This window comes from Suricata suricatta, chromosome 4 (genome assembly GCF_006229205.1).
Source record: "Suricata suricatta isolate VVHF042 chromosome 4, meerkat_22Aug2017_6uvM2_HiC, whole genome shotgun sequence".
NCBI classification, from domain to species: domain Eukaryota; kingdom Metazoa; phylum Chordata; class Mammalia; order Carnivora; family Herpestidae; genus Suricata; species Suricata suricatta.
In genome coordinates, this window is record NC_043703.1 from 78,949,630 (window position 1) to 78,975,442 (window position 25,813).

Genomic DNA, 25,813 nt, shown 5'->3' on the forward strand with positions numbered 1-25,813 from the left:
TTTACTTTTACTGAGATGCACTCACTCAGGCTGCTGACCCCCTCACTCACCTGCCTTCCCCAGTCTGATAACTGCATGAGCTCTCAGATGCCCCACAGGAAGGTGGGAGCATGAATGTCTGCCCCTTCCCAGACCACCAACAGCAGGCCTGTGCTGTCTCCATGACTACTACAGACTGCCGGTCAAGGAGCTTATCAGTGACTATATTTAGGTCTAAAAGCAGGTGTTTTTTACTCCCTTGAGGCAGGATTTTCAAAGGTACAAAAGCTCCTTTCAGCCCAGATGCTCTCACTAAGAGAATACAAACAAGCCTCCAGTGCCAGTAGTGGACAGGCAGGCCAAGGGTCTCCTCGCTGCCTCCCACCCCATGGAAAACAGGGACACCAGAGAACCCACAAAGAGAGCTAACTGTGTGAGTGGGACCCTGCCACTGAGCCTGGGCACACACGCTTCTGTGACATTTCTTCAAGCTCCATTCTTCAGAATCTCTTGCTTTTCAGAGGTGGTATTCCTCATAGGATGTGGAACCATGAGCTCCCAGAAGCAGGTTTTGATGCAGCAATTGCTAGAGATTTGGCCTAGAAAAGCAGGCAGCTACTTAATAGGAAAAAGACCATCAGACTCTTGGCGGGGAAAGGCCCAGGGAAGTCTGAACCTCAGCTAAGTCTCACCCCTGAGACCAGGAATGGCCACTTCCACCAGTCCAGATACTGGCCAGAGACAGATGGGGGTGGCATGCGGCAAGGGTCAGGACAGCACCACAAGGTCAGCACTCATCTCTGTACCTGAAGGACCCATGATCTGAAAATGGTCAATCAGCACCCTGACACAACAGGTAAGAAAGAAAATCTCAGGCTGAGAATACGTGTAGAGAGCCATTAGAATTTCACTTCCTCCTATGGACTAGCCCAGCCATTTCCGATAACCAAGTCATGGGATTAACATACTCTATTCAGAAACATTTTATCTTAGGTGTCAATAGAGATAGCACAGAAGTCGTGAGAAAACACAGGCTTTGCTGTGTGAACAGGCTGTGTGAGTTAGCAGTGGGGGAGCAGCCCCCCATCGCTAAACACCAAGCCCCACTGGTGACTGAATCACACTCCCTCCAGGAAGTCCTGGCTTGGAGGTGATTTTGACTTACAGTTTATAGTCAATTTCAAGGGTGTCCAAAGAGGGTCTTTTTTCCACTACTTTCATGTTGGCTGGAGCAAAATCTTCCACTGATTCCAGGGAAAGGGGCAAGCAATATGGTCTGAATCAATTAAAAAAAATTTTTTTTAATGTTTGTTTTTGAAGAAGAGATATAGCATGAGCAGGGAGGGGCAGAGAGAGAGGGAGACACAGAATCCAAAGCAGGCTCCAGGCGCTGAGCTGTCAGCACAGAGCCCAACATGGGGCTTAAACTCAAGAGCCATGAGATCATGACCTGAGCCGAAGTTGGGCACTTAAGTGACTGAGCCACCCAGGTGCCCCTGAATCCATTCTTTTAAAGCTCATATCAAAAAACAAAAACAAAAACAAAAACAAAAACAAAAACAAAAACAAAAACAAAAACAAAAACAAAACAAAAAAAACAACCAACCACTGAATGTCTTACTGTGTTTTTTAGCTTTTTGTTTTCTTTGCACATCTATCTAGGTCTCCCATGAGAGGGGTTAAGTTTCTCTGAGGAAAGTATCGAAAACACAAAGAAATCTACAAATATCACACAAGGAAGGCAGAAGGATCCCAGGGGCTAGGCAAGTCTTCTCTGGAGCGGCTCCTTTTTGGCTTCCTGTCGCTTTTCCATTTCAAGTCGACACACCTTGCTTTGTTCATTAGCAAACACTCTAGGAAGACAAGCGCCTGCTGTTTCTCAGCTCAGGCTCTCCTGCTTCTCTGTGCTCACTGGCTGGAAATTTCAGGTGGGAAGCAGCTAAGTGAAGATGGACAGTCTGAGAGGAAATCATACTCAAGACGACAGCAGGCATATAGTAAACATTCAATAAATGGTGAGAAAAGATTGAGTAAAAGTTAAAAAGAAATTGTGATCCAGGTATAAGACAAAATAAGCCATGAAAAGCCCAGCTTGTGTCTTCTCTCCTGGCTCCCTGGATGGGCACCAGCTGGGGCTCACTGCAGGTCACTTGGTCACACAGTCCTAACAAAGTTCTGTGGTTTTGTTTTCCCTGTGCAGGTATGCCATGCCTGTCCCAGCATCCCCACTGAGGGAGAGACAAAAGTGAATAAAGGCAAGAGTAAAGCCAGAGAATCAGAGCTAGCCCCCCAAGGAAGTTCCAGAGACCAGCCGGGGGGCCTGGAGGCAGGCTACGATGCTTATGGCTGCTAAGCACCCATGCTGCTTCCCTGTGGAGCCCATGCTTCTACGGTGTCCTATCATTATTATGCTCAGCTCTGACTTGGTTGTCCTGAGCTTTGGTTGCCAATCACAGACAACGTCTGCCCCCGAAAGTCATGTGGCTCTGAGTTCTGGGGAAGCAGCAGCAGTAAGAGGAAAGTTCCCCGTTTGTGGCAACCAGAAGCTTTCTGGGCAGTCCTACAGCACAACCCATGACCACCCCACAGAGGTGCCTGCCCCTTACATGTGCAGCTTTCTGCTTCCTGAAGGACCACCCTTCCCATGCCCGGGAGATCCCAAGGTGACAGGGAGGACACATGTCAGGAAGGCACACGTCAGGTATTACAGGGTAACTTAGACCCTCTCCACATCTCCCTTCTGACTAGCGACATGCTGCCCCAATTCACTATCGGAAACCCAACCACACACACTTTGGTCACCCTAGGCAGGGAGATGACAGCACAGGTAGAAAGGAGGCTTGGTCCGCCTGCCCTCTGGCAAGGAGCTGACACACTGGGGGACAATGTCTGCTACGCTCACAGTATTTATTTCGTTCAGTGTTGGGCAGGTCTGGTCTCCAAGGCACTTCAATTTGTAATCTATTAAGTATTTCACCACATTCTCCTCTCTAGTGCTTCATTAATTTTCTATACTGCCAAGAATTCTCTATGCAGACGGCTTATGAGTACTAGTTATTTTGCTTTTTTGCCAAGGGACAGTGGAACTTAACCATATGACTTTTCTTGAGTCTTGGTCCTAATTCTTAAAATGTACAAGTATTTGAGCAACTATACTTCTCTGGTCTTAAAATCAGAAGAAAGGGGAAGCTCGCTTTTCCCAGCATTATCATGAGGAAATTGTAGAGCAGAGCCACCCACAAAGAAACCCCAGAATGACATGCTCAATACATCAGTGAAGAAATATCAGTATTTTGCTGGAGCTCTTCCCTCTGTTCCACCAAGGGACTGGCAAGATTATCCAGTTTGCTGCCATCATTCTTGGTTTGCGACAGCAATTCTATATCACTTTCAAAAAGTTATGAATGAGAACTCAGAAATCTGATTCCATCTCCAGTAGCCTCTGCCAAGACCAAAGTTAAAGAGAACCTACTGTTTTGACCCCCCTGGCCTGCCTGTGAGGTGTACACTTCCAACAGATTGATTTCAAAACCCCAAATACACTCCAATGCCATGTGTTCATGTAAGATAACAGCATCATAAAATAAAATAAGCCACTGCCTGGAGATGGAGTGCTTGATAATTATCATTACTAATATCACAGCATGTTTAATGGCCAAAGGAATCCTCATTGGACATCTGTTTAAAAAAAAAAAAAAACCCAGGAGGAAAAAAAAAAAACCAGCCCCACTTTATGACTGCATCAAAAAGAACAAAATATCTAAGAATTAATTTAACCAAAGAGGTAAAACTTCTGGATATTGGAAACTGTAAGACACTGATGAAATAAACTGAAGAGGTAACAAATGGAAAGACATGTTGTGCTCATAGTTTAGAAAAATTGTTATTAATTTATCCAAGGCAATCTACAGAATCAATGCAATCCCTGTCAAAATTCCAATGGCATCTTCACAGATATAGAACAAATACCAATTTATAAAACCATAAAAGGCATTGAATAGCCAAAGCAATTTTGAAAAAAGAAGAAAGCTAGGGTGTCACATTTCCTGAGTTCAAACTATATTACAAAGCTATAGTAATCAAGACAGTATGGTACTGGCATAAAAACAAACACATATACCAATGGAACAGAACAGAGAGCCCAGAAATAAACCCACCAATATAAGGTCAATTAATTTGTAACAAAGGGGGTGAGAATATGCAATGGGGAAAGGACAGTCTCTTCAATAAATGGTGCTGGGGAAACTAGACAGTCACATGCAAAAGAATGAAAGTGGACCACTTTCTTACACCATACACAGAAATAAATTCAGTTAAAAGACTGAAATGTGAGATATGAGCCTGGGTGGCTCAGTCGGTCGAGTGTCCGACTTTGGCTCAGGTCATGATCTCACAGTAAGTAGGTTCGAACCCCGTGCCAGGGTCTGTGCTGACAGCTTAGAGCCTGGAGCCTGCTTCCAATTCTGTGTGTCCCTCTCTCTCTGCCCCCCGCCCCCCGCTCATGATCTGTCTCTCAAAAATAAATAAATGTTAATTAAAAAAAAAAAAGAAAGAAACGTGAGACACGAAACCATAAAACTCCTAGAGAAAGCATGGGGTTAAAGCTCCTTGACATCAGTCTTGGCAGTGAAGTTTTGGATCTGACACCAAAGGCAAGGACAACAAAAGCAAAAATAACCCAGTAAAAAAAATAATAATAAAGAAAAAAGGGAAAGAAAGAGAAGATCATTTCAACAATCAGGACTTAGGGATCTTGATTCCATATAAAAAGTATTTAGGGAAGATGAACCATCCCAGCCTGCTACTCTTCCTCTATCTTTTTTGAAATCATAAAAACCAGCAAGAGCAAATATCTAAGGAAGTCTTTCCTGGAGGACCAACACTTGAGCTGCCCCACACTTGCTGCCCCCTCCCCATTGCCCTTTGCGCCACCCAGCCCCCCACAGAAGCAGCCACCCTGAAAGCCAAAGGAAGCAGGGTTCTGCTGACAGGGAGCAAAGACTCAAAAGCAGAAAGCACAAAAGTCAGATTTTTCATTCTTCTCTTAGAAACACTGTCTTATGAAGATAAAATCCCTGTATGACAGAGAAGCCTCGCAGCAGAAGGTATCCTCCCGGTGGGGGCAGTGGCTGCCTCTTTTTGGGTCATCTGTTTCTTCCCTCTGCACACCCAGAACTTTTACAAGGTACACAGTTTTTAACTTCTGGGTTTGTCTGGATTTTCTTCAAGCTAGTCATGTTTGTGTTTGGATCCTGCCCTCTTCTTTAATGGGTGATCCCTCCTCCATAAATCTAACAGGAAGCCCTATCTGCTTCCTTGACACATATTTCCTACGTGGAGGGAGGGAGATTCCTTTAAAAAATAACATATCTTAGTGCATACTGGGAACATCACCAATAGGAAGGAAATCAGCACAACTACCTTCCTGGCAGTTTATTAACAACTAGTGAGAGGCCCCCATCAGACATGGGAGGAACTCAGGATGCTTTCATTAATAATGTATTCCACTATTAATCAATGCTATTGCTAAGAGAGTAGATCTTAAAAGTTACCACAAGGGAAAAACATTGTAACCATGTAGGTGAAGAATATTAACTACCCTCACAGGGAAAATCATTTCACAATAATACATATACCAAATCATTATGTTGTACATCTTAAACTTATACAATGTTATATATCCAGTATATCTCAATAAAACTGGGAAAATATTGATCAATGCTTTTATCCATGTCTGTCCATAGACAGTAAGATTTTATTTTTTTAAGGTTTTATTTTGTGTGTGTGTGAGGAGCAGAGAGAAAGTGGGGGACAGAGGATCCATAGCAGGCTCTGTGCTGATACTAGAGAGCTCAATGTGGGGCTCGAACTCACGAATCATGAGATCATGACTTGAGCTGAAGTCAGACGCTTAACCAAGTCACCCAGGTGCCCCTGATGTTATTTTTAAGTCTTATAAATATTTTGTAGCTCTGAAAATTAAAAGTAGGCAAATTCGATCACTCACAGCAACCTTTACTGCTCAGTGGGTATAAATCACTCCTGTCCTTAGCAGTGTGGAGAGAGGATATAAATCTCACTGTGGTTCTCATACATGTGCTCACACACTCACTATTCTTTCTTGTTTTTTTTAATTGAATAAACCACAATTTAGTTGCCCCTTCTACTTGTGATGTACATATTGGTATGTTGTTAATAAAGCAAGCTTCAGACCACATCACCACTCAGTAATCAAGGGAAGGAAATGCTTGAAACAAAATCCTTCTAAATCTGTTTCTACATTGGATCCTGAACTACCTTTTTGAGTGTGAAGGACTCAGAGGCTGCACCTACCCTACTTGGAGCAGTGCTACTGATGCAGCATTGATGTTGGGCACACAGGCACCCTCCCTGTCACCAGTAGTTTAAGGGCCTCATTCTATTTGGGAGAGTGACCAGAGCTGAAGACAGAGAGGAAGGACAGATTAAAGATGCCTCTAGGGGAGCATTTCCAAATGTAGGTGTCCCCTGTCATGTCCTGTAGTCAGGAACAAGTCTCTTCAAGTCAGAGGATTCTCTGGCTTCAGGCAGCATCTGGTCTGATGCACTAGAAGGATCTCCTGCCACACACACACACAGAGGCTCATGCATGTGCACACATACACAAGCATGTTTCTGCACTCTGGGACTTGGGACTGAGGTCACTTTTCCTTTTTTTCAATACTCGTAAATATTTTAAACTGAACACATCTGGAACTGGGAGAGATCTGTGGCCCAGCTCCATGGTTTCCACCTTGTCATTCACCTGCTGATATTCCTCATGAACCTCCAGACACCACAGACTAATGCTTATATGCATCAATCTACTGTATTAAATAGTTATTCATTTTTATTAATAAAAAACCTATAACTGCTCATCAGAACTCCTGACTAGAATCAGGTAAAATGTGGCTATAAATTCAACCCAGAGCAAAGGGTCAGCCACCTCATTGGAGCAAATGCAGGCTTCCCTGGCCCCATTGTACATCATAAAGGAGAGTAGGCATCATCACCCCTTTAATGGGGCCTGGGCTTTCAGGGACCCTGGGCCAGGCCACTGGCTTCAAATAGCTTCTTATTTCACAGACGAAGCACCCGAGTCCTTGGGGTGGAAATCTGCCCCTCCCGTGCTGGGACATCTCTGCCATTACAAGGTACAGGATATGGGGCTCAATGTGAATATCCAGCTGATATTTAGAATTACAGCCTTTGTTTCCACCATCTCACTTTTAGAGATTTTATTTACGTGAAGAGAAAGAGTGATTGGGAGAAGTCCACTTTTCTCCCATTTTGCTGTATTTTGTTGGCTTTTCAAGTGATTGCTTTTGAGCAGTCAGTGAGCACTTCTGTTGGCTGCCATTGGTCCTTGCCTCCATTTCTTCCTGCCTGGGCACTCTATTTTTAATTTTTTTCTTTTATAGTTTATTGTCAAGTTGGTTTCCATGTAACACCCAGTGTTAATCCCAACAAGTGCCCTCCTCTGTGCCCATCACTCCCTTCCCCTCTCCCCCTCCTCCATCAGCCCTCAGTTTGTTCTCCATATTCAAGAGTCTCTCATGGTTTGCCTCCCTCCCTCTCCTCAACTATTTTTTTCTCCTTCCCCTACCCATGGTCCTCTGTCAAGTTTCTTCTGTTCCACTTATAAGTGAAAACATATGGTATCTGTCCTTCTCCACCTGACTTATTTTACTTAGCATGACACCCTCAAGGTCCATCCACTTTGCTACAAATGCCCATATTTCATTCCTCCTCATTGCCATGTAGTACTCCATTGTATAGATAAACCACATCTTCTTGATCCATCCATCAGTTGAAGGACATTTAGGCTCTTTCCATGATTTGGCTATTGTTGAAAGTGCCGCTATGAACATTGGGGTACATGTGCCCCTATGCATCAGCACTTCTGTATCCCTTGGGTAAATCCCTAGCAGTGCTATTGTTGGGTCATAGGGGAGTTCTACTATTAATTTTCTGTGGAGCCTCCACACTGTTTTCCAGAGGGGCTGCACCAGTTTATATTCCCACCAACAGTGTAGGAGAGTGCCCATTTCTCCACATCCTCACCAGTATCTATAGTCTCCTGATTTGCTCATTTTAGCCACTCTGACTGGTGTGAGGTGGAATGTGCAGCCCCTATCCACCCCTTCTTTCCATCGATAATCCTCAGAGCTTTCTTAACTCATCCTTTTCAAAAACAAGAAAACAAGAGCACCCCATTTCAAAAAGCCACAGGAACCAGAATCCAAGCAGCCAAGTCCCTCTCTGGGAACAGGTCTTCTTGCCCTACTGCATGGCACCTCAAGTGCAAAACATGACACTATCCACAGTGCACTGCCCCTCCCTTAAACAAGCCCTAGATTTCTTAGAAGAATGATTTTTCTAGGAAGGGAGTCTGAGATGTTTAGAAAACATACTGCCAAATGGGAAGTGGAGAAACTACACATTGGATCTAGAAAGCCCAGAGAGGTTGGGTTGCTCAAGCCCAGGCTCTGTGGCTCTCAGCAAGCTCCTCAACTTCCCTGTGCCTCAGTTTATCATCCACAGAATGGGGTTATAATGCTGACCTGGTGAGGCTGGGAAGGGCACTGGACAAGTCAGGCACAGAAAGCACTTAGGAGGCACCCAGAGGCTCATTGTGCATGCCTGCATCATCTCCTTTACAAAATTCACCACTGACCAGACTCCTGACTTCCCATTGGCAGCCTGAGCACCCTGGGTTATACATCCCACCGTAAGAGCTTGGAACTAAGTGTAGCCTTGAGACTTCATTCATTCAACAAAGTCACCCACTGTTTATTTACTGAGCCTCAGCTAAGCATAGAGCCTGATGGAGAGGCACTGGGCTTCCTAGTCTCTGTTAGCCAGGAGCCTGAGCTGTAATTTTTCCAGGCTGCATAAAGCCCCAGATGAAGTATGAAGGACTAGTGAGTGACTAGCAGAAAGGTTCAGCCTCAGGTGAATTGGGCACCCACCAAATCAATGGGATTTGCTCTGAGCGAGGGAGTCTGGGAATGTCCCAGTGCTTTTGCCAACACCCATCAATCCCAAGGCGGACAGCAGGCAGCTCATCTCCATGTCTGAGATGATGTCCGGGTGGGCAGTCAGGGGCTCATCAAGCCCCTCCGCACTGGGGAGAGGGAAGATGGTGGAAGGGCTGGAACAGAAGCTGGGCTAGCTGAGGTCACAAGAGGCAGGGGCTGCTGAGGGATGCTGTTTGGACTCCAGACCCTGCAGGCAGACGCTCCACGGACTGGCCATGACCTTTGCCCAGGAGGCCCACCCTTCTCCTGTTGCAAACCACCCCCTCCCAAGTCCACCACCTATTATTTTGGGACAGGGCCTCACCCACCAGTGACCGCTGACACTGAAGAAATGGCAAAAGGAGGCACAATCCTAACAATGGAAGCCCGGGGGTTCTGATGACAACTCAGGCACCTGAGCTCTGGGGAGCAGAACTCACAAGGGGGTTTTGTCATGTGCCACAGCATGTGCCAAGGGAGTCAGTGCCAGGATGCTGGACAGAGTGGGTATGTACGATGCACACATGTGTACGATGGACTGTGTGGTGTGTGAATATGTGTGGTGTGTGGTGTGTATGTGTGAGTGGTGTGTGCACACACGTGTGTGTGATGGACTGTGTGGCATGAGAATATGTGTGGTATGTGGTGTGTATGTGCATATGTGTGTGCAATGGACTATGTGTGGTATGTGAATATGTGTGGTATGTGGTACATATATGTGTGTGGTGTGTGTGTGTCACATGTGTGTGCAATGGACTGTGTGTGGTGTATGAATATGTGTGGTGTACGATGTGCATATGTGTGTGGTGTGTATGTGGTCTGTATACATGTGTGTGGCGTATATGTGGGTGCATGGTATGTGGTATGTGTGTGGTGTGTAAACATATATGTGGTGTAATGGTGTATGTATGTGATATGTGGTATGTATGTGTGTGTGTGTGTGTGGTATGGGGGTGTGTGTACAGTGTGTATATGTGTGTGTGATGTGTCTATGTGTTTATGGGTGTGTGTGGTACATATACATGAGATGTGGAGTGTGTGTGTGTAGTGTGATGTAATGTGTGTGTCTGCCCATGCTTGATGACTTCTGTGATGTCCAGTTGGACAGGAAGGAAGGCACAGGAGGAGCTTTGACACATGGGTCCCCTGGTATAGGCACTGACTTTTGTCCTCTTGGCCACTCAAGAGATGCTGCAGCTATGGAGAGCCTGCATGCATCCACCAGCAAGCTGTGGGGGGTGACTTCTAGATCTATAAGAAGATTCCTGTCTATGCTAAAAGACTGGGGAAACAAGACCTATGATTAATCTATTTCAAGCTGGTTTTTCCTGACAAGAACTGCCCAAAACTCCATTCATAACTCAAAGTAAGTGACAGTTGGCAAACCAGGGCATGTGGCAGCCACCATGCAACACTGTAAGATCCCATGCTTGCTGATGCCATTTCTCAGTGACTCAGGGACACTGCATTGAAGACAAGGCTGCTTTGGGCACCACACCAGATGCCTGGTCAGGAGGAATAGAAGTGAGATCCATCTGCCAGACAGGCGGGTGCTGGTCTAGGCACTCAGCAGTCTCTGCAGAAAGTTTCCAAATGCAGCAGTGGGGGCCATGCTGTCTTAGGGAAGAGGAAAAAAGGCTCCCCACAGTATAGTCACAACCCCTCCCTAGAGAAAGCACAGGCTCTGAATCAGGGACTGTGATTTGACAGTGCTGAGCAGAGATGGGCATCATCATCCTGGCAATGGAGGTCAGTGACGAAGCCACTTCACAGATGAAGTGCCTAGGACAATGCCAACACGAAGCAGTAAATCCACAAACACCATTCAGTCATCAGCATCTGCTTCCTATTTCTCCCCCAAGATGGGCCCTGATATCTAATAACAGGCTGAATGAAATCAGGGCTCTAGGTGGGGTTTGTTTTGTTCAAAGTTAGTGGGCTTGGGAGTACATACATGTAGGTTTCGGGATCTGAGCTGGATGACAACACCACACACAGCTTAGAGTTCTTTTTTATTTCTTATCCCATAATACTCTCAAGGGAAATACACCTTATCTCTGTTCAGAGTCCCTGTACCATTGCACACTGCACCCAGCACCGGAGCAGAGCGCTACCTTCCTGGGCTCCTTCTCCTTTCTGTAGGATGGGGGTCATCCACCTGCCTCCCATGGAGGTGTCTAAAGACACAGCAGAATGATGCTAGGGAACCATTCTGGAAGCTGGGGTAAGTGTGTGAGGCTCCCATCCTAGACAGGAAGCTCTCAACTCCTGCTCCCACATTAGGGTGGAGATGGACCTAGACCACTGGCCTCACACAGCACTTCACTAGCATTTAACTTACTGCAGCCCCTACTCTGCTCAGGAAGCTCAAAGAAAAACATTCTGTGTGTCTGTCACAGGTAGGGAAAACCAGAGACTTTCAGCCACTCTCAGTGTTCCTTGAATGTCAGGTGGGCCACCCCACAAGACATCTGTGCAGGGTCACTCTAGGGTGGGCGCACAGGCCCACAGGCCACTCCTGAATCCAAGCTTAGCCATACCCTGACGGGGGTCATTCATTGCCCAGGCCTGCTCCTGTACCCGCCTGTGCCTGCCACATTGAAGCTGGCCAGCGCCCCCGGTGGAGGACCCAACCCATCCAGTGATACATGTTTTCCCAGCTGTGGTATCACCTGTGCACAGCGTGATGCCCCATCCTCACAGTACCTTCCAGGGCAGTATAGGTCTGTGTGGCACAGTACAGATTTAGGTCAATGGGCATAAAGCCACACATCACAGACATGACTTCCTCAGGCTGAATGGATGGAAACCCTCCACCTGTGGGGGATGCACACGCATCCACACAGCCAGTTGGAGTGACCTGCATCTCTAAACAAAATAGGGAAGGAAGAAAGCATGAGGATTTTGCCAAGTGTGATGAGCAAAGGTTATGTTACATAGGAGCTCTTTGCCCACTTAGCAGGGTCTTGACTTGCTCAGCCAGGGTGGGGGTTCACCAGCACATACACTGTCAAAGGCCAGATAAAGTTTCTTGCAATCCCTCACACTTCTACCTGAATATCCCTCCCTCTGTACAAGCCTTTAGGTGTGTTATCCTGCTTCCCAACTGTTTACTGCGGCTAGGAGGTGGCAGGGAGTATAGTGTATGCCTTGGCCAAATGAAGGCCTTCCTGACACATTTTACCGCTCTGCTCCCACAGCAATGAAAACAAATTAAATGCCATCTTCATGACTGAGGAGCATCCCTGCTTCAAGCTGTTCAGCAAAATGCAAGCATGCAGGCTTCCCTCAGCCTGGAAAGGGGTCAGTCACCTCCTCTCGCCTCTTTATCAGTGCTCTGCTCCACAAGGCAGGAAGAATAGGAAGATGCAGCAGCAGGGAGGTTGTGTCCCTCTAGCTACAGCATTCCATATGAAGGACTTTCCTGGGCTGGACTCCCAGATCCGTGCAACAGAGCAGAGAATGTCTGCAGTGCCCCACACCGTACAAGGCTACTGGGCACGTGTAAGCCATCCTGGGCCAAGTCCTATGCTGTTGCCCTCCTTCCTGTTCCCCATCCTATGGATGGGTGCCGGCAGCTTCTCCCACGTCCTTCCTTGTCCCTAAATGACCCATCAGTGCTCCTCTGGGTCAGTACTTTATGTGCAAGATGTCCTCATACCCACTTCACAGATGAAAATACAGAGCTCTCCTCGGCAATCAAAGAGAATGAAATCTTGCCATTTGCAACTACGTGGATGGAACTAGAGGGTATTATGCTAAGCGAAATTAGTCAGTCAGAGAAAGACAAATAGATGACATCACTCATATGAGGAATTTAAGATACAAAACAGATGAACATAAGGGAAGGGAAGCAAAAATAATATAAAAACAGGGAGGGGGACAAAAACATAAGAGACTCTTAAATATGGAGAATAAATAGAGGGTTGCTGGATGGGCTGTGGGAGGGAGGATGAGTTAAATGGGCCAGGGGCTTTAAGGAATCTACTCCTGATATCATTGTTGCACTGTATGCTACCTTGGATGTAAGTTTTAAAAATAATAATAATTTATATCTAAAAAAGAAAATACTGAGCTCTAAATGTCCAAAAAAATTTTTTTTAAGTGGGGTCACCTGGGTGGCCCAATTGGTCAACTGTGGGACTTTGGCTCAGGTCATGATCTCATGGTTCGTGAGTTTGTCAGGCTCTGTGCTGACAGCTCGAAGCCTGAAGCCTGCTTCAGATTCTGTGTCTCCCTCTCTCTCTACCCCTCCCCTGCCCACACTCTCTCTGTCTCTCTCTCTGAAAAATAAACATTAAAAAAATTTTTTTTTAAATAGTGAGCTCAAGTGCAAGAGTAGGGAGCTGAGCCGAAGCCCAGATATGCAGGTGCAGAGGCTGGCACTCTTCTACCACAGTCCCTGCCTGGTCCCTGAGCCAGTGACAACCTGTGCTATCTGCTCCACCTGGGTTGCTCTCTGTTCCCAGGGGGCATGGACCTGGCTGGAACCAATGCCTCCTGGGGGCACCTGGGCCTGGGGCTCTGCCCTCCGAAGCAGGGCAATAATTGCCCAGAGGCTCCACAGGACAGTGTGAAGAGTGAAGGAACTTCCCTGAAACCACCTTCCAAATTTCGTAGCATCAGACGCCTGTGAGTGGGGACCTGCTCCCTCCCACCCAGGGCTGCCGGAGCCCGCTGAAGCTCTTCTTGTTCCCACTCCCCCAGACAACACAGGGGACTTCATCCTCAAAGCTTCCCAGCTTGAAACACAGGGCTCTGTGCTACCCACTCCCTCTGCAGAGCCACTGCATGGAGGCGTGCCCATTCCTGCTCTCTTCCACTGTCACAGCCTGGCAGTGGCTGCTGCAGAGTTCCACCTTGTGACCTGCCATCCTGGGTGTGTCAGTTGGTTCACCCACCAGCTGCCCTGCCCATTACTAGATTCTTCCTGGGTCCATAGAATGCTGACCCTCCACCTGGGCCCCTGTGGGGGCCCACGCAAACCCCCGACCAAGGTCCCATATCCCTCATATGCTGTGCCTGGCATCCCTACCCAGGTCAGCAGAGACTGTGCACCAGCTCTGGAGTCCAGGTGACAGTTTGCATGGTTTTTCCACCAGGGAGAAGGCTAAGTGACAGGGTTGTCAAGCCTCATTATTGCACTGCAAGTTTATAAATAACCACCAGGAAAACTGCAGGAATGTATTTACTACCAAAATGGGCTAAGAATTTAGAAAATGAAAAGACCCTAAAAAACTCCTCTGCTTTAGGTTGAGGTCAACCTCATAAGCATCTCTCTACCAAAAAAAAAAAAAACCATTCAGGGTACATTTTGCAAAGGATACCTCTGGCTGGGATCAGGATGGAGAGAATAAAGGCAAGAAAAGCTCTCAGGGCATCCAGGAGCATGGGTGCCTCAGCCTGGGTCCCAGTTCCTCATGGCAGATCACAAACAGGGCTCAGAAAGTGCCCACTGCCCCCCATCCCTCAGCCTGACACTGTCTGAATGCTAGAAGTTTGCAGAGCCAGGCACGCAGCCCTAACAGAGATGTTGAGGGGAGCCAGGTTTGGGTACATAGCCCCTTCCAGCCCCTTCCACAGGTACCTATTTGAAGCCTCCATGTAGTTCAAGTGAAATGAACAAAATCAAAGGAAAAAAATCTTCTGTAGGCAGGGAGAACAAGTATAGAAATCATTCTATTTTAATTTAGTTCAGATTCTCCTCCCTGCCACCAACTTCTCCCACATAAAGTGCCTCTGCAACGTGGTAACTGCAGGGCATTGTGAGAAAAAGTGCTCTGTGAACAAGCTTTCACTATATCATAGCTCAGCCAATGGATCACTGTGTCATACTGTGCAGGGAATCAGAACAGAGAACCCACAGCAACCCCAGCCTGCCCTCCTCTGTGGGTTTTTAAGACTCCCCCCCAACCCAAATACAGCTCTGGGTGGTGATCCCAGAGGGTGTCAGAGACAGACCTTGGTCTGCAGGCTTGGAGCCAGCCACAACATCATCTCAGGGACCAAGGGCCTCCTCCATTAGATCCCAGAGGCTAGAGAAGCCCAAATATACTGTTTGAGAATCCCCTGGCTCAGCTTTTGTGATTTAGCTTGAGCTGCATAGGCATGTCACAGCTATCATTTGTGAACTGACAGTAGGTGTTTATCAGAAATCTTGTGAAGTCACATGAACACCAGATCCCCTAGCTAGCCCAAAGTTGTCTCTCCCTTCTGAAAGCTGCCTTTACCCGGAGCTGGACACAGAGCCCTCCTCCCTTGGCCACCCAGGTAGAGAGGGCATGGTGAGCACTGATGGACAGAATCAGGGAAAACAGTGGCCTAAAATTAGTCTCTGCAATTTGTTCTTAAAGGCAAAACCCCAACCACAGGATATTGTGGTTGAATATCACAGCCAATTAGCTCCATGAGGACAGCTCCCCACAGGTAGTCAGAGCTCAGAAGACGCCCTCACCAACCCCCAGCCCGGTCCAAGCCACCCAGCCTGGGCACGTGCCTGCTTTGACCTGGGAGCACTCATAATGAGAGCAGCAAACTGCAGAACGGGTTGCTGACTTAGAGCACTGTGCTCAGTCCTGCATGGGGACAAACCAGGGCCTTCTGACGGTCACAGCTCTATCACCACAGCTCAGCCAGAGCAGGGCTCCCAGCTCAGGAGGCAACCAACTCTTCCAGAACAGGACCATATGCAGTAGTCAGCGCGACATCCCAACAGAAAACTAGGCTACAGTAATTGCCACGACTAGAGACAGCTGGTCACCTGTGCCAGCCAGGACCACCGGGTGAGGACTAGAGTGCTGACACCATGCCTGTCTCTCTCAGCAGCACCCAGCCCTTGCCAGCCTACATGGTCTGGCCTTGACAGCAGCGAGCTGAGGGCAGGAGGAGGCTCCCCAAAGTCCCAGAGTGAACAGAAACCGTTTGGGCTCTTAGTTCCCAGACACCCTCATGGAGACCAGGCTCAAGAGATTTAGCATTCCTCTTGGCATGTCAGCTTCCTGCCCCTGAAGATTCGGGCATGATCTCCTCTGGGTGTCATACTGACCAGCCCCAATAACATCCCTCCAGTAAATACTCATTTCACCCCCTACAAAGAACCCCTGGAAGTCTTGGCACTATGTGTTTGTTCCTATGGGTTAATAAGGTAAATGTATTCTTATATAAGTATAGGTTGACAAGCTGAAGTCTTACTGGCCAGCAGTTCCTCGGTGTTTCTAACATTTGAGCCAAATGAGCACAGGGTCTTTCCCTTTCCCTGAATCTGAAAGTCTTGATAAGGAGCCTGCTTCCAAAGGACAGGCAGATTTCTGGGGTCCAGAGACAGGGGCGTTGCCTGTGCCAGCAAGAGAAAGTGCTCACATGTATGTGTGTGTGCGCACAACACAGTGCCAGCCAAAGGGGGGAGGTCTCCCAAAATGGTTGGCACAAAAGCCAAGCTGATAGGCTTCACATTGGACGTGAGGACAGTCATGACCCTGGTGTTAGAAAGCAGCGTGCTGGGCTTATGGGAACTCATCTGGGAAGAGGAGTTTCCAATGCAGTCTCCACTTGAACTGCATCTGGCTCCTTTACATAAAACATATATTCTTAGCCTGGGATTCTGCACTTGGGTTACTTGCTTTTTTTGGAAACCAAGACAGGGGAAGCTTTCGCTGTATAGTTCAGGAGATGAATAATGTGCCAGACACTCTCACAGAGTACACACCATGCATGGAGAACAAGAGAGAACCTTCTTTAGAAAGCTGATGGCAGACAGAGCCATCCTGGCCCAGAGAACTTAAGGAGGAAAGAACACTAGCTTTGCTCCCCAGCCGCTACCATTCTTCCCCTGCCCCCAGCAAAGTGCCTCCGGCCCAGACACGGACTGGTCCTGCCCTCCCTGCGGGCCCTGCAGAGACACGGGGCACTGAGGCTGCTTCCTTTCTGTCTTCTTGTGAGGCCTACAGAGTTGAAAAGCAGACAGTTGATTTATTATTTCCTTGTCACAGGATGGGCTGAATGGCTTGATTTAGCCTCTCCAAAAAGGATTTATCTTTGTGCCCATGTGACATGAAAAACTCCTGGCCTGATGGGCACTTTCCCGGGGTGTGAACACAGGAGTGGACAAGAGGGATTCTGGTGGCATCGAGCTGCCACTAAGTGGACGGGCGTGTTCCAAGTGGACATGGGGGCAGTGGAGCTGGGACCCAGCGGTACACAGAGGAGGGGCGGTGTGCCACCGTCACCAAGAGGAGCTGCTGGCCCCCCACAAGGCTCCATCCACCTGCCTTCCTGAGTAAGTATTAAACACACGGTCAGAGGATGGCAGCCGGCCTCTGGGACAAGGGGACACAAGAGATGCCACTGTCTCTGGCACCTAAGGTACCTTGAAATAAAATCCTTCTTTACTGTTTTCTCCAGTGGTTCACTCATCAACAGCCTGAAGTTCTCCCTTTCACTGAATAAAACTTAACTCCATCCAGAGAAAATGAGAAAAAAAAATATTTAGGAAATTAAATTTAGGCCATCAAGACTAAGAAGAAGAGTAACAATAAAAACTAAGGCACACTTCTAAGTAAATTCTCTAGAAGTTCATGAAGTCCCCACATGCCCACATCAAAGGGGGCCCCAGGCCACCCACACCCACAGTCCCGGCGGCACCTGTGCCGTGAAGTACTCACTGCAGACACTTTCCTGTTTCACTCAGGAAGCCCTTGTCTCCATGTTTCAATAAATCATGAGCCTGAATCACTGAAGTTCCCTCCAGCGATGACAGTGCCTCGTCTGCAGCCCTAATGAGATGAATCTCCCGTCAACCTGGCAGGTCAGGGAGCCTTTGGAGCCCACCTCAGGACTCCCGGGGCAGCACCAGCCCCTGCACGCCTGGAAGTATGCTGGGGCAGCACTGGTGAGGCGATGGGCACCGCGGAACTGGCAGTGTCTTCAAAGTGTGGTGTCAATCCACTTTTCTCTCTCGTTCTTAGCTCAGGAAACATGTGCTGAGCAAGCGGATGCTCTGCAAAGGCACTGGGGCCAGAGCAGTATGGGCAAGCCCCTCAGGCTCTCCCAAGCAGAGTTTGTAGGCTTATGAGCAAGCCGAGTGTGAAACAAAAGTGTGCTCACATTTTTGAACCAGGAGAGAGAGGGTGGACAGAGAGTGTGTGTGTTTGTGCACAAGCACACACAGCAAATCTTCTGCACGGTAAAGGGCATACCACTGGCTGCAGCAAGAAAATAAAGACATTCTCCCCCTTCCTACCGCCATGCCTTGATTCACTGGCCCGGAGCAGGGATAACTAAAGAGGTGAGAAGAAAAACTGACTTAGCTGGTCTATTTCTCTGAAAACCTCAGCTATTAAACGCACAAACAACAGGCAGCTTGCTCTGTGTTGTCATGTTCATTAAATCAGGAAGACATGTCCCAGATGGGACTCTGGACCCAGCCACAGACACTGAAAGCAACCACAAGGGCCTTCTACGCATCTCCTGACAGTTTCTTTGCTTAAAACAACTCAGAAAATTCTTTCCAACAGTTCCTAAAAGTTGCCCAAATTTCTTAGGTGCATCTCACTTGACATCACATATTTATAGAGGTTATGGCACGTCTGATAAGAACTGTCAAGGTTATTTTGATAGTTATTTGCTAATGTTGTATCTTCTGTCACTGAAGATTTTAGTTAATTAACTAATATAAACCCTCATCCAATTCTCAGTGTGTTCACAGACTGACAGATCTTTATACTGATTACTAACATGAAAACAACCTGGAGATTCATTGCTAATGGCAAACTTGACAAAATTAAACATCTCCAATGCTCTCTGTTCTTAGAATAGCTCTACCCAAGTCTCACTCAATAAGTGAGAATCTGTCTACTGGGATTCTGGTGTGGTGGCCTCACTGAAAAACACCAAAATGGAATGCCCCATTCTGTGGCCTCAGCAGGCTGCCGATATATGATAAGGTAAGAGAAACTCCACACACAAAGAAAGAACCACATGTATGTGCATACACACGTGATGGCACAGGCATGCTGTGTGCCTGCACAACTCCTCATAGAGAACCCCTCTCCTGCTTAGGTTACAACTCGGACTCAGGGGAAAAAGTGCCATCTCAGCTCTGACAGAAATGATATTTACAGAGCCCCGCAGGGATGTCCAATATCCTTCTGGAGCACTTTTCTGGATTTTGAGACCAGAATGGGGTATGCGGTGAATGCCACCTGGGTGGGCCTGCCCACGAGGATTCTGACACAGAGAGAGAACACTGCCCTGGAGAGGCAGTGCCTCCCAAAGCCCAGGGGAGACCCAGTCCATCCACTGAAGCTGGACGTCCCTGAACCCCTGCCATGCACCAGGCAAAGTCCTAAAAATCTAAGCTTCCATCATAGAAGAGGCTCTCTCATGGGAGAGACAGCACATAAACTGACAATCACAGCCCAGGTTAAGGCCTGCTGAGACAGGGAGAAGCAAAGCTCAGAAGAAAAGAGACAAAGAAATTGATTACTGACCTGGCCTTCTTCTCATGGGGCCAAGGGGACAGCTCATAACTTCTCTAACTGTGCCCTCACCCAGTAACCAGAGTTTAAGATGCAGTCTTGCTAAAGCCTCATTCTAGGTGGAAGTGGGCACCGTCATTCCTGGTTACCAGAGACTATTATTAATGTGTCTCCGCTGAGACCCAGATCACATTACCATCACAGCAAGTGTACCACCGTGGTGACGGTGAGATCCATGACCATGTCTGCTGGGCTCGAGCTGTGGAGCGGAAACAAGACTTCAATATTGGAAACAAGGACTAATAATTCTAGGTCAGTATACAATCAGTGCACTTCCTATAATTTGACTTCTAAGGCCCTAATGCAAAAAAACTGAATCCCAAAGATTAGAGGTGGGGAGTTTTTAAAGTATGTCCATATTCAAGTGGATATCAAAGAAGCCCAAGCGAAGAGCTCCAGACTGACTGTGACCTGTGGGCTGAACAAAAAAGTTCAATTTAAAAGGGCTATATTGAAGATTATGATTCTGACTTTGAGGAACTATGGTGATTGGCTGTAGAAGGAATCACATGTAAAATTCCTCAATTAAACATGTATTGATTTTAAATTTTAAAAAAAGATTCAGTATTGCTAAACACAAGTGTGCATTAGACCAAAGTCAGATGCAAAGCTGAACAAGGCTGTGGTATTTACAACAATACGTCATGCATAGTTTTAAGTGCTTTACACTATTCATCACTTAACCCACCCAATGGCCCACTGAGGAAGGAACCACCCACACTGGGGGCAAGGAACTCCCCCTGGACTGTGCAGGCAAGAAGCTGTGGCACTGGCCCCTGGCTCTGTGCTCTATACCATTACACTGCTATGTGTTAAAATTAGCAAACGGATCAACGGTCTCAGGTCAGAGACACGAGAGTCTACAGTGAGGGTAGGAAAGAGTACAAAATATAAGCAGAAAAAAAGTTGTATTTCCTTCATGTGTTCTATAAAGAACCTTTTTTGGGAAGGTCAGAGAGGCAGTCATGCTGGCTGCCATTTGCCTGAGAGTATTCTTATGCAACTCGCAAAAGGCATCCCTTTCTCAAGACAAATCTAGGATAACTGGAATGTGAATAGTTGCCCCTCCCAATCCCTTGAGTTGTGCAGTGCACAACCTGCACAACATCATAGGGCAGATTAAGGAGCTATAAGAGGGGAATTAAATAATATAATGGTTTTAGAAGGAAGAAAATGCATAAGAAAAAATGCACATAAATAAACTCCCTTGTCTCTACTTCCTGAGTATTTCCTTAAATTATGTATTATAAATCTTTACATGTCAACCTGTATGCAACATTTGTCTCTAAATAAAAATCATGATCTCCACTTGACCCAGTGGTTTAATGACCACCTGTTCTATGTTCTATTTTCCAAACAAATTCCTTTCTAAATGAAGCAGATATAAGCAAGTTTTATCAAAACACCAAGCACAGCCTCGAGTACAATCTAAACCAAGAGACTATTAAATAAATGAGAAAAATCGGAATATGCTGCTTTAAAATCTTAGCTGTAACATGAAAACCATGAATACAGGCAATATGACTCTTTGCCTGTGTGAGCAAACTAGCAGCCCTGAAAACTGCCAGTGTGGGAAACAAGGAAAGCCTGCAGCAGCCAGCACATACCCTCTCGAGGCCACCTCCACACGGCCAGTCCTGGGGCCCTGCTTCCTGAACATTCCACCTCCCGCAGGAACAATTTGTGTCAGAGAGGCAAAGAAGTAATCAAAGAAGGAAGTTAAGCAAGTTAAGCACATTTAAAGCTAGAGATGTGGGCATGGATCCAAACCAACAAATTTTGCTTCTGAAGTTTGTGAAGAAGAGGGTGAAGCACTAAGCTCCGATTTGCCTGGTATTTTCCTGGGTTTGGCACCCGTGTCCCAGGAAACTCCTCGGGTCCAGGCTAACTAGGACAGTGAGATGTCTCTGAAGAAGATAAAACTGAAGCCTTGCAAGAAGACAATGCACTCATGGGGGTGAGGAAATCATTTCACGTGTAAACATCAAATTCAATAAATTTAGAAAGTTTGCACTTATCTACATTTATTCCAAGTAACTGATTTGACTTTTTGCCCTACCTAACCAACACTGGGCATAATTTTTCCCCAGGGCTTCAATATCCCCCCAAATCCTAAATCTCTATATAGGCGCCTTTTTAAAAATAGCTAATTACTAAGTTATAACAGATGCAGAAGTTAAATCGCTAAGTTTTAGTAGTTTGATCCTAGTTCCTCCTTTGAGATAAATACGTTTTCTGTATTTACTCTGCACTGTAATATTTTTTCAAACTTAGCCCAGAAAACCTGCCATTATTTTTATTTTGTTGATCTTGTTTATTAAAACAATTTCTGTTGATCCAAAATCAGCACATACAACTATCAAAGAATAGGCAGTAGGTTCTATGCTGCATTGTGTCTCCCTGGATCCAGGTTGGAAAACTCTCTTCCCCACTAAACCTAGCCTCCGTGGCCATGTGGCTTGCTTTGGCCAGTGAGACAGCAACACTATAATCCAAGCAGATGCCTAGAAAGTGCACAATGGCACCTGCCCTCTCTTGCTGTTTATCAGAACCCAGCATCCACCACACGAGAAGCCCAGCTCGGCCTTCTGCAGGATAAGAAACCATGTGGAGAGGGGCCCCAGACATTCCTGCTGTGCTAGTAATCTCAACCAACACACAGGATAGTCAGCTAAATGAAATGGATGTTATTTTAAGCTTCTAAGTTCTGGGGTGTGTTTTTTATGCAGTAAATGCTAACTAATATGGGAAGACACATACAAAAGATGTTCACTCTCACTGATCTTCAGGAAAATGCACACACTGAGACACTGTTTCCTACCCACTAGATTGGCAAACATTAATAAACTGAGAACTCCAAGCATTGTTGAAGACATGGAGTACCAGTAACTGTCACCTATGGCTGCTGGGAACATAAATTGGCACTCTCTTCTTCACAAAAAAATTATTTGGTATTATCTATCATTGATAAAAATGCATGACTCTATAGCCTAGCAACTCTGCTACTAGGGGTATTTCTACAGAAATCCTTGCATGTGTGCATCAGGAGGTAAATACAGTAAGTTTATGTCAGCACTGGCCACAACAGCACCAAACAACTCAAATGCCATCAGTGGTAGAATGGGTGCCTCAACTGTGTTCTTCATGCAATGGGACTATATGCAGCAGTGAACAGGAATAATCTATTGCAACATATATCTAAACCACAGTGCTTAAGTCACAAAATAGGTACTGTATGAAACCATATATACAAAATTAACCAACAGGTAAAATTAAACTATACCTAGAACTCCTACCAGCAATATAAAAGACCTAGTTGAGGGATGGATGCAAACACACATTGTCATTCACACTATTTAGGATGGTGATTACCTCTGGGTTTTATGGGGCTTAGCTTGGCTCTGGTTGTCGGTACACGAGTGCTCATTTTACTGTCATCCATGAAGTTGCACACATGTTTTTTCATTTATCATAAAATATCTTTAGCCTTCGTTTTTGACATAGATGACATATGACACATGTAAACCACACATCGGGTGATTCCGTGGTTTTTGATACAGTCACAGATACGTGCCACCATCACCACAGTCAACTCTAGAACATTTTTCATCATCTCAAAAAGAATCTCTGTACCCTGTAACCTCCCAATGCTCATGCCAAGCCCTAAGCAACGAGTAGATTACTCTCTGTCTCTACTGTTCTCCCTATTCTAGATACTTCCTACAAATGTATATATACATACGTATATGGATAATACACAGGCTTCTGCACCTGGTTTGTTTTCACTTGGCAGAATGTTTACATGTTATTTTGTTCCATACTATATTTCACAATTACAAATATCTTCAATACCTACAAGGACTAATGAAACAGTTGGCTAAAATGAAAACTAGGAGCACACTGAGAAGGGCGGCTGGGAGGAGGCACTGCCTGAGCAGCCAGTCTGTCAGAAGGGACAAGTGCACTCCCACTCAAGTTTACGAAGGGAAGAGGCTGCCAGGCACAACTGGACCAGGACAGGCAACCCTGAAACATGACTGTCCTGGACCTGTCTGGCCGGGAGAAGGCTGTCTCTGCACAGGACCAGTCCTAGCACTGATACTCCCAGAAGTATCCCCATGGAGGGACAGGGTGGTGACATGGTGGGTGGTAAGCTGCAGAGTGGCCTGAGAGCTCAGTCTGCCAGGTAAGGTCATGGCCCGTACTTAGCAAGTACACTTACTCGGAGACTAATGGAGGATCCAGGGAGGGGGCTTCTGAAGAAGAGAGTTTGGAAGCTCTCCAAAGCCATCCCTAGCACACTGCTGACTACTGGAAATGCAAGGAATAACCTCCATACCTAAACCTGTTTGTGGGTGTGACCTCATTCTGATCTCTGTCCCACTGCTCACTGGGCCCTGCAAACCCAGATTTACGTCTACGTCTCTGGATAACATCCAAGCCCCCTTGTCCCCAAATACAAGAAAATGAAAAATAAAGCAGGACTACTGTTGAATGCAGTTGTGATTCCAGGTAATGTGTCACATTATCTTAAACAGTGGGAAGTCTAACTAGAAAGAAACTAACCAACTGCCTGTAATACAGGCCCTCCTCTCCCACTGAGGACCTTTCCTCACTCACAGTCTTGTGGCAGGGTTCCCCTGGAGCTGGAAGTCAGCGGGGATAAGGACATCCACCTGACACCAATGTCCTCTCCCTCCAGCATGTGTCACACACATTCATCACACGGAACAGGCCTCTCAGTACTGCTCATCACCAGAATGCAAACTTGAAGACCAGAGCCCAGGGTGCATGTTCACAGCTTATCCCAGAATACCCCAGAGGCGATTCCAGGTTTACATATCACCTCCACTCTCACATCCCCATTGTCTCTCTGGTTATCTATATTAAAGTATCCAGTTTTAAGACAAGCTGAATAGGGGTGCCTGGGTGGCTCAGTCGGTTAAGTGTCTGACTTCAGCTCAGGTCATGATCTCACGATTCATGGGTTCAAGCCCTACGTCGGGCTCTGTGCTGACAGTTCAGAGCCTGGAGCCTGCTTTAGATTCTGTGTCTCCCTCTCTGTCTGCCCCTCCCCTGCTCATGTTCTGTCTCTGTCTCAATAATAAACAATAAAAAATAAAATTAAAAAAAAGACAAGCCAAAGTAATACCACCCATCACGTTAATGCCATATAATGTCAGGTGAGGCCCCTGCAGGCTGATGGGGAAGAAGAGGAGGGCACCATGGATGTGGGGCATGTACGTGTACCAGCCACCCTATTAGGTATGTTATTCTCTGGTCTACTGCCCCTCATACTCACCCTGCAAAGCAGGCACCATCTCACTTTATCTCACTTTACAGATGAGGAAAACAGAAGCTCAAAGAAATAAAGTGGCTGTCCGGTGTTATCCCAGACTGAGGTAGAAAATGGGTTTGAATCCAGGTATTCTGATTTCAAAACTGCTTCAACACACTTTTGGTGAATAAGCCACTTTGCAAATCAGCAACTTACATTATAGGAAGATATATTTTTGTTTTCTCAAAGGATTTCCTGAGTCCAGTAAGTAATGCCCAGGATTATGTTAGTTGTTCTAGATTCCAAGTTCAAAACTCTTCAACCTCAGGGAGTTTGCAAACTCCATATAAGATGTAAGGGTCCCTTGAGGCAATTTCAACTGGAAAATCTGAAGGGCAAGGAAATACAACAAAACAATGATATATGATGAATTTCCTGAGTTGGAATTATGATATTTATTGCAGCCAACCTCTTAAAAAATCTTAATGATTCTGGTCTCATTTTAAGTATAAAAATCAAACATGAAAAAACATGAAGATAATTTATGGATACTCTTAAATTTGTCTTCTTCAAAGCCCAATTCCCTATAATAACTTGTCCAAAGAAAATAAAGATTAATTCACTTTTAATTTCCAGTTGATACTTGGAAAGGGACTAATTCACATAGGAAGGACTATGTACAAATTGTTTTGCCAGACTCTGAGGGTTTACACAATCTAGACTGAAAAAACCACAAGGAAACAAAAATTACATCTGAGCATCCAGAGGGAGTCATGTGACAGTGGAGGCCAATGCTGGACAGAAAAAAGTGACCACAGGCATGGGCCTCACTCTGACCATGGCTCTGCTCCCGTCTGAAAACCTCAGAGTAGCAACAAACTGTCACCCTCGGACAGACGGGGTCTGTGCTGCTACAGGAGCATGAAGACCATGGCTCAAGTACTCAGATGTACCTGGGCAATGGGAGTTTCCAGCAAGAGGCA

General features: G+C 46.3%; 1 protein-coding gene and 2 long non-coding RNA genes across 5 annotated transcripts in view; 1 reads left to right on the forward strand and 2 right to left on the reverse strand.

Moving 5' to 3' along the window:
• Positions 1-25,813, reverse strand: part of SH3RF3 (SH3 domain containing ring finger 3) — a 383,052-nt gene that overhangs the window by 248,940 nt on the left and 108,299 nt on the right. The gene's annotated exons all lie outside the window — the stretch shown is intronic.
• Positions 7,043-25,813, forward strand: part of LOC115289682 — a 35,532-nt gene continuing 16,761 nt past the window's right edge. The window contains exons 1-2 of one of the 2 annotated variants that reach the window (XR_003907754.1): positions 7,043-7,151; positions 17,006-17,292. This is a non-coding gene — a long non-coding RNA (uncharacterized LOC115289682). Of the gene's footprint in view, positions 7,152-17,005; positions 17,410-25,813 lie in introns of those variants that run through there. The other variant, XR_003907753.1, reaches the window with a different exon arrangement.
• Positions 17,707-25,813, reverse strand: part of LOC115289684 — a 60,408-nt gene continuing 52,301 nt past the window's right edge. For both annotated transcript variants that reach the window (XR_003907756.1, XR_003907757.1), the window contains exons 3-4: positions 19,689-19,751; positions 17,707-17,788 (exon numbers count right to left, since the gene is read on the reverse strand). This is a non-coding gene — a long non-coding RNA (uncharacterized LOC115289684). The remainder of the gene's footprint in view (positions 17,789-19,688; positions 19,752-25,813) is intronic.